The sequence below is a fragment of the Manis javanica genome, chromosome 11, assembly GCF_040802235.1.
Source record: "Manis javanica isolate MJ-LG chromosome 11, MJ_LKY, whole genome shotgun sequence".
Taxonomy (NCBI): Eukaryota; Metazoa; Chordata; class Mammalia; order Pholidota; family Manidae; genus Manis; species Manis javanica.
This window is the reverse complement of record NC_133166.1, coordinates 41,912,787-41,922,021: the sequence shown is the minus strand read 5'-3', so window position 1 is coordinate 41,922,021 and position 9,235 is coordinate 41,912,787. Positions and strand designations below refer to the sequence as shown.

At 38.8% G+C, this 9,235-nt stretch overlaps 1 long non-coding RNA gene across 1 annotated transcript; it reads right to left on the bottom strand.

The window, feature by feature from the left end:
- Positions 1-256: 256 nt before the first annotated feature.
- Positions 257-8,563, bottom strand: LOC140844253 (uncharacterized). Its single transcript, XR_012122402.1, has 3 exons — positions 8,321-8,563; positions 671-737; positions 257-469 (listed from the first exon to the last, which is right to left on the bottom strand). It is a non-coding gene; the product is annotated as an uncharacterized lncRNA (long non-coding RNA).
- Between the last annotated feature and the right edge of the window lie 672 nt (positions 8,564-9,235).

The following is a 9,235-nucleotide window of genomic DNA, read 5'->3' as shown; positions in this document are numbered from 1 at the left end:
TTTTGTAACTCTTCTTTCAAAATTTCTCTAAGTAGTTAGATGCTTTAGATTGGGGCTACATTAGCCAGTGTATTGATTTCCAGTTGGTGGGAGGGTCAAGGTCTGAATCGTTTCAGTAAGTGCCAAAAAAGATAAGTGAAGAAACCAGAGTCTTCTGTCACTTTAGGTTTAATCAAGGAATTGATAAGTTGCTGGTTCTTAAAAATACATAAAAATGAGGAAGTTGTGCTTTTTCTCCCTCCTATACAGTTTAATCTCTTGATGTACCTTAAGAAGAAAAATAACTCTTGAGAAATGACATGCATTGCTGATAGAAATGGTAGGGATGGTCTTGAGTTCTCATACGAGAAAAAACTGAGCCATGTCTGTATTGCTGATGACATCTACTTCTGAATCCACTCATTTCATGAAGGTTTTAATATGTGAGATGAGCAGAGATGGTTTTCTCAAAAAGAATTCCTTGCTGTAGCTGGGAAAGAGAAGTGAAGGGCAAAAGTAAACTTACAAAATTGATTATGAGTGCACTACTCAAAGTATATTGAATGCTCTTTATATTTCTAATATAGAGAAATGAAATTATTTTCTAAGTATTTTCATTATTAGAGTAATGTGGGCATGATCAAGATAAGATTGAAAGAGCATACTTTAATTCTTCATTGTGTATACATACTGGATCTTTGGCATTTCCTTTGGCACAATAATTTTCACAGACATGTTGGCTGGAAGTTTCTATTCTGCTGCAGAAATAGGAGATAGAAGCAATAAACAAGTGATCAGAATATTTTATGTAAGAAAATACAACCCATGAAAAATGATGGCAAATAACAGACTAAAATGCTGACCTGACTTCAAAAAGAGAGATCAATTTCAGCTAACCACTGAGAAATTATATGTTCTGCAAATGTGGACCCTACAAGGACTATACAGGACTACACAATATAATTCACAGTGTAACTCACCTTGAACCATAAAACCACTGAATTCAGAGGGAAAGCAGTTAATGTTTTTCAAAAAAGAACATACTTTGCAGTCTTACCTTCAAACCAGTGGTCTATCCTTGTTAATGATCTCCCAATAGCAGATAATGATTTTATCAGTAACTAATGATGTATTAATGAAAGCCAATCTAGCCTGGGAAAGAGTTGTCTCAAGATACATATCTGGCAAGGGGCTGATATCAAGGATGATACAAAGAACAGAAGAGGAATGAACAGGAGCTTTGAACAGATACATCATAGAAGAGGATATATGAATGGCCAGTAGGCACAAAAAGGAGTGGTTCATTAGGGAAATGCAAATTAACCAATAATTAGACACCATTAATTATCTACAAGACTGACTACACCATATGTTGGTGAGGATGTAGAGTAAATAGAACTCTCATACATTCTGGTGGGAATATAAAATGATAGAATCACTTTGGACAAAAAAATGATCTGATCATTTTTTATAAAATTTAATATATATTCATTCTATGACCCAGTAATTCTACTCCAAGATGATTCCCCAAGATAAATCAAAACATGTTCACAAAATGCCCTCCTGAAGATTGTTTATAGCAGCTCTGTTTATAACTAGCCAAACCGTGAAAATAATCCAGGAGTCCATAAACAGGAAAATGAATAAACAAACTATGATAGATTCATACAATGGAATACTACTTAACAATATACATGCAGCAATATAGAGTAATCTCAAAAATATTATGGTAAGTGAATACATCTTTGTCAATCAGCTTCTCCAGAGAAACAGAACCAGAACCAATATATATACACACATATGTAAAGAGATTTATTTTGAGAATTGGCTTATGCAATTGTGGGGGCTGGCAGAACCAAAATCTGCGGAGCAGGTTAGCACACTGGGACCTCTAGCAGGAGCTAGAGGCAGAAAGTCTTCTTCTTCAGTAAACCTGTTTTTGTTCCTCAGGCCTTCAGCTGATTGGATGTGGCTCCCCTTACATCATCAAGGGTAATCACCTTTACTGAAAGTCAGTCCCACCTCCAAAATATCTTCATAGCAACGCCTAGATTGGTATTTGATTAAATAACTGGATACTATAGCCTAGCCCAGTTGACATATAAAATTAACCATTGCAGAAGACTTACAAAAAAAGACAATACTATCTGATTATATTTATATGAAATTCTAAAACAGGGCAAACTAATATCAAAGGAGGTATAAAATCAGAATGGATTTTGCCTCCTAGGGTTTGGGGTTGAGTGACTGGGAAGGGACAGGAGAAAATTTTCTAAGGCAATGGTCATGTTCTATGTATTAACAGGGGTTTGAAATACACAGGTGTGTGCATTTGTCAAAAGTTAGGGAATATATACATGGTACTTGTGAGTTTTATGTATGTAAATTATGTATCAAAGGAAAAACTGTAAGCAAATATTGACCTCTATTTTATGATAGGTATGCAGAAGTATTCAGGGAAGTATACTGGTGTACTTTTAAATGCTTTCAAAAGTAAAAGTGGGGTCGGTTGATAGTTGGACAGAGGGGTGCATAGCTATGTGATAAGGTAAAAATGGTAGTATTGATGGCAGAGCCCGGGTAGAGGGGAGGTATACACAGAGGTTTACTGTAAAATGCTTTCAGCTTTGCTGTTGCTGTATGTTTGAAAACTGTCCCAACAAAATGTTGGGAAAACAAACCAGTCTTTCAAAACAAGTCACATGTATCTTTCCTACATCAACCAATTGCAATTAAGCTTCAGCCCCAGTGCTGTATCAAACTCTCTCACAGAGCAGACTCACCTCTGTATTGTTAAATCTAGTGCATGATATTCTAGCCCTTGCATATTTTATATCTCAGAAGGTGACTCTAAACTTAAGAGCTCATTAAATAATCCTGGAAAAGTTGTTTCTCAACCTTTCAAGCATCAGCTTCAATGACATCTTTTTGTAGAAAGCCTTAATGACCTCCAGGCTATCTTCCCACACAAAGATTTGATTGTCTTTCTTCTGAACTTCCCCAATACTTGGTATATACCTCAAATAAAATATTCTTTTTGTTTATCTGTATCATTTCCCAGAATGGGAGTTCTTTAATATGCAAGTATCTCCAACTTCTAGAACAACCTGTAGTAGATGGAGGGCATCAATTAATGGTGGTTAATTGAACTGATAATCAAATGAACTAATAATCAAATAAACAAAGATATCAGGTCCCGATCTTACCATAACATGACACTGAGAAAAACATAACCAGCAGACTGCTTACTGCTTATTTAATGTCTGAAGGATCTGAGGCAGTCATGAAGAACACATTATCTGATAAATATTAACACATACAAAAACACCTATACTGAGCAAGTGAGAAGACAATATTCCTCTCCTTCCTGGAATACATCTCATTTTATGTCCTCTACTAGTTTCTAGCATTTGGTGATCTCAAATGTCTCCCCACCCACTAACCTAAACATTTAGTTTGAGAAACATACATATGTCAAACAAATTTTTCTTTTGGATAAGGAACAACCTTATTCCTTAACTCAATTATTTAAGCTATAAATTTGGTGAGCTAAATGTTAGAATATTGTGGGTTCTGTGTCTGCCTTGAGAGTGTTTTCCAAAAAGGAAGATAACTTCCCTGTTTTATGCCTCAAGGCTTGTACATGTCACAGAAAAGGAGACTTCAGGTTTATAGAGCACATCAGTCTCACCACTACACGAGGAACACAGTCTACCATTTTTATTGGGTGCTAATTGCACTAAGCACTCTATAAGCATTATTTTATTTAAATACCAATTCTGTGCTTTAGAGACAGTAATTATGTTTACTGACCAAGCTCATCTTGTTGAAATCTTCCTTCGCTCACTTTGTCCCAGCCACATGACCTTCTTTCTATTTCTTGTATTTTCCATCTCAGAGTTTTTGCACTAGCTCTCTTCCATCTGAACTTTTTTCCCTGCAAGCCTTTGTTTGTCCGGTTCCTTCTCAACTTTCAGATGTCAGCCTAAACCTCACCTGCTCAGCAAGGCCTGACTACCCAAGCTAAAGTTGCTGTCTACTCCCACATCTCTCTCAACTTCTTCCATTTGCTTTATCTTCCTTATATCAGTAGTTCTCAAGATGTACTCTGCCATCCTGTGGGACTCTCTGAGATCCCTTTAGGGGCCCCATGAGAAATATAATATTTTCATAATAATATTAATAAGTTATTTGCCTTTTTTTGCTGTACTGACATTTGCACTAATAGTGCAAAAGCAATGGTAGATGAGATTCTAGTGCCTTAGTGTGAGCCAAGGCATTGACGCCACACATACTAGGGGTCATTGTATTCTTCAGTGCCCTGCAAGCACAAGATACAAAACAATAAAAGACAAAAAACAAAAATATTAACAAATGTGATTTTTTATATTGTATAGTGAAATATGTCAATATATGGAAGATGCGCATAACTCAGTGAACTAACATTTTCCAAATGAACATGCATGATGTTACAAAATCATGAATAAATAAAGACTCATTCAAAGTGCAAAAGAGACCGACAGGTTTTATTATAATAAGAAGCAGCCCCTTGTTAAGTTTTATCACCAGCTTACATTCTATCCTATGTCCTTATGTACTGCTTACTATCTATCTTCATCCACCAGATTGTTCTCCATCTCTTGTTCATTGATTATTTCCTGTGCCTAAAAGAGTACCTGGCACATACTAGGTATTCAATAGATATTTTGTTGCATGAATGAATTCTCTTTTTAAAAATGAAGAAACGGACACTTAAAGTCTTGAAGTTATGTACCCAAGGGCACAGATCTAGTAAGTGACTAAGGGATCCAAATTCATCTCAGTCCAATTTCAGAGCTCATGCTCTTTATTACCCACCCAACTGCCTCTGCAGTGAAGATTTGGAAGCAGTCTTACCACCTCAACAGCTTGCTTTACTATCAACAAGCTTTGAGCTTCTGTGAAGTTTTATGGTATCTTATGTTTAATATGAAATTATTTTACTATGAGGGACCTTAGAGAATATTTACTCCAACTTCTCATAGACTCACCAGGGTCAGAGATAGTTATTCTTACTACTGAGAAACAACCCCAGAGCTTCCATCCATACTCAGTAGGGTAATATATACGGAACCAAGACCATGGAAATCACAGGACACAGTTTTCATTTCTTCGTCCTCATCCCCAGCTCTGTCTTTTTTAAAACCCTAGATGATGAGGTAAGGAGCAAAAAAAAAAAATGGGCCTGACATGCCACGTTGGAGGTTTTAATGTTCTGACCCGAGCAGATTTTTTCCCATAGCTGACAACCAAGTCACACATGTCCTGAAATGTGCCTTGAGGAGTGACACCTAGCTACATCAAGCAGGCCCCACCTTATCAGAGACTGCCTCATCTGATGTGAAAGCACCTTCTGGCAACCCCAGCACTTGGCAGAGGCACAGGCTGTAAGTATTCAGAGAACAAGGTCCTTCGGAAAGGCCCCTGCCAAGTCTCTAGTAATTTATTTTTCCTTTACGTATGACCTTTAACCCAACAACAAAAACTATGTTAGTACTAAATCACTTCAAATGCTGCAAGGCAGCAGCCAAAGCAAATGTGAATGGAGCTGTCACTGCTCCTGGGCGTGCTCGCAGGTAACAGAGCTGGGGAGCTGGCAGATAGAACCAAACGGGGCCCGTGCCTCCTACACTTGTCTTAATGTGTTCTGGGCAAATACTTACCCACACAACTCTAATGCTCAGGGAAATCCCTGTAATCAATGCTGGCTTCAGCACTGAGTGGCTACTTAGGGTGAAAAACTCACCAGCTTCTAGAACAGGGCAGATGATCAATAAATAATCTTGAATGACTAATTTCCCACAGTGCCAGTACATGGTTCATACAGTCACCATGAATACGGTTCTTCTAACTTGGAGACACTGTGGTTGTACTAAAGACCAAACAAATGCTGTTGTCTGTAGCTGAGAAGGTTAAATTTGTAAATCATGGGGGTTTACATACTTCTGTTGGTAAAGATATTTTACCTTTAGGGAGACCTTATATCCAGATCACAGCTGTCAGATGAAAATACTGGCTTAGCCTACAGCCCTACAACAAAACTACAAAAAATAAAATAGTAATATCAACCTATTCCAGAGGCACTCCAAACACATTATTATTTGGGTGGGGGGGGTATTCAAAGAGTCAGATACTTAACTCAAATTAATTATTAATAGATGGTTTATAAAACTATCCTAAGTAATGCATTTGCTAATTATTTTTCCCTAACCTTGTTAACACCAATTTTATTTCTGAATCACAATCTATTCAGACACTAGCACAAAATAAGTTCTTAATATATTTGTGTTGAATTAATTTGGAACAGTGATACTCAAAGTATGGTCCAAAGGTCTCCAGGGAATAGTGGTATGCTTGAGCATCTCACAAGCACCAACTGCCGAATTTCCAAGAACTTCATAAGTGAATCGTTAAATACAACAATACTAAAAATTCAGTTGTAAAAAACTACAAATAAACAAATAATATTAAAATAAAGGTAATAAATACTTAAAATCTATCACTTTCCAAACATTTTACTCTTTTACTAATTCTAAGCTCTTGAGGTTATTTATATCTATTATATTTATATGGTAAAGATATTATATAATGGTAATCTGCTGTGTGTTTCTAACTAATTCTGCATTATGTTGAGAATATTTACACCAGGGAAATAAGCAAATGCTACAAATTGGGCTTTTCTTTCCTCCCTGGTGAGTTGGTTATAAAAATATTTACCAGCATACCACTTTCTGAAGGGTCCCCAAGACTCTTTTGGGAGATCTATCAAGCCTTCCCTTTTAAAGTGAAAGGCCAGATTTTCTTCATGGACGGTAGTCCAAACAACATCTTAAAACAGGTTGAATGCAGCAGCAGATATGAGCCCAACTGTAATTGGGTAATTCAAACTATGTCCTTCTCATTAATTTTTTTTTTACAAAAATATAATTGTGTTAACATGTCATCTTTTTTATTTCTATTTTTAAATGGTTATTTTTATTCTTAGTTTTTAATTATAATATGACAAATACTGATAGCTATAACTTACAAAAGCAAAAGCTCTTTGGCCTCCTGAACAATTTTCTAAGTGTCACTGGGCTTGAGATCAGAAGTCTGCAAACTATTGACGTAATAGTGTAGTAAATCCCACATAGTGCTTTTCTGACTTTGTGTATTCAAACTGGGAAATGCAGACCTGCATTCCTATTCCTTCATGAACTTGGGAAATTCATTCTTGACCTCTTCAAGCCTTTATTTCTCCAAGTGCAGCAAGGCAGTGCTTGACAGGATGATCTCAATGAACTGCCTTTTTTTTTAGCTCTGAGATTCTCTTAACTACCAAAATTATAAATGGGTCTTGTTCCTAGTTTGAAGGTAGGAATGTTTCTGCTTTGTCTTTTTTATACCGCCAACCCACATCACGGCTGTCTTTAATAATCTTTTCCACCTAAGCTCCTGTCCCCCCACCCCCACCCCACAGGCTTTAACATTCGATTACATCACTCTAATTACAGAAGTCCCTACTTTCAGTTGTCAAAAATTCAGACCAGTCTTGCACTACACTGAATGCCATGTGACAGACACAAAATGCAGTGCAGCGCACAAAATGCCATGGTGTACTGACACCCCATCCGTGTTAGGTGGAAAATAAACGCATAAAGCTGGCGCTGCCGCAGAATTCAATAAAGCAAAGTATTGTCCAGGCCCTGCTTTGCATCTCCCCACAGCAGCAGAGTGAAATGGAAAGGCGTGCTGCCCAAGTATTTTGTCTTTTCTGTGCAAACACCACGAGACAGTGTCTGCTTGGCGTCCTTACGAATGAGTGAATGATCGGTCTTAATTTCAGGCAAGCCGCGTCGGCTTTGCCTCCAAAATCACTGCGGCAAAATGCAAATGGTGCAGGAAATAAAAGGCCCTTGCCCAGTGCGCCAAGACTGCAGCCCTCACTCTCGAATCACACCTGCGCCTCCTGCCCCCCGCGCTCCCGCTAGCCAGAGCTAGACGTGACATCGCTTGCCATTCCGCTGGGAATTCAGTTTTCAGATCCCTCCCGACACCAAACAAACGATCAGGAAAAGCAGCGCGCCCCCGCACGAAGCTGCGCCGGAGTCAGCCGGGCCGGGGGTGCCTCGCCGCGGGTCGCGGGCCAAGCAGTGTCCCGGTCCGAGGCCGGGCGGGAAGGGGCCGAGGAAACAGGGCTGCGCTAAAATGGCTGCCAGCATCTAGCTGCCGGGAGGGCGACTGCTGCCCAGGCGGCCCGCGGCGGCCCGCGGAGCTTCCGCCTCCCTGCAGCGGCCGAGGCGCCCGCATTTGGGGCACGTACCAAGGCCGAGGCGAGGAGGCCGGCACGCCTTCGTTTAACTCTGCAAAGGTCTCCTCCGCACCCCACTGCTCTGCGCGGCGCGTGCGGCCAGGCATCGCCATGGCAACGTCCCCTTCTCCCGCTTTCTCATTATTGAACAGCTGAGACACCGAGCGTCCCTGAACTTGTTACTGCACAAGTTAATGCGCTCCTCCGAGGGCTTAGTTTCCTAACTATTGTTCTTTGCGCGACTGATTGCTTCCTGCAACTAGAAAAACCTACCCGTGTAAATCAGATCATTCTCTTCCAAGGAGACTCAAAATATACCGGAAGGAGCGGAATTCAACTCCAACCCTAATTTACTGGCACTAACCTTGGAACCATTTTGACGTTTGGAGGCTTCCATTTCAATAGATATAAATCATTAATAAATATATATGTATATATAATTACTGTAGATTATATTATGTATCTTGTACATATTAATCATTATATGGCTACCTGCTCTACTTCTCCAGCCTACAATTAATATTTGAAGGTGCAATATTCTCTCTAGCTGTGGCTTAGAAGAATGCCCAGTGAAATGGCATTCAGGGAAGTAAATTGACATTATTCCTTTTATTTGAGAGTAATTGAAAATAATGATCCCAATAGATAAAATTGTGTGTGCTCATTAATAAGCAAAGACATGCAAATTAAAATAACAGAGGTATGCCATTTAGTAAGGATTCTGCTTATTTTTTTTAACAATAGCCAAGTACTGACCAGGGTGTGGCAAAACACTCATAGGGCTGGTGAGTAAATTGGTACAATCCTGTCAAGAAATGGAGATTTGAACAAAATACATCTACAAGATGCTTATAGCGGCAATGTTTTAATTTTTTGTTTTTAATGCAGCTAAAAGTAATGTAGAGGATTGGATAAAGAAATCAATAT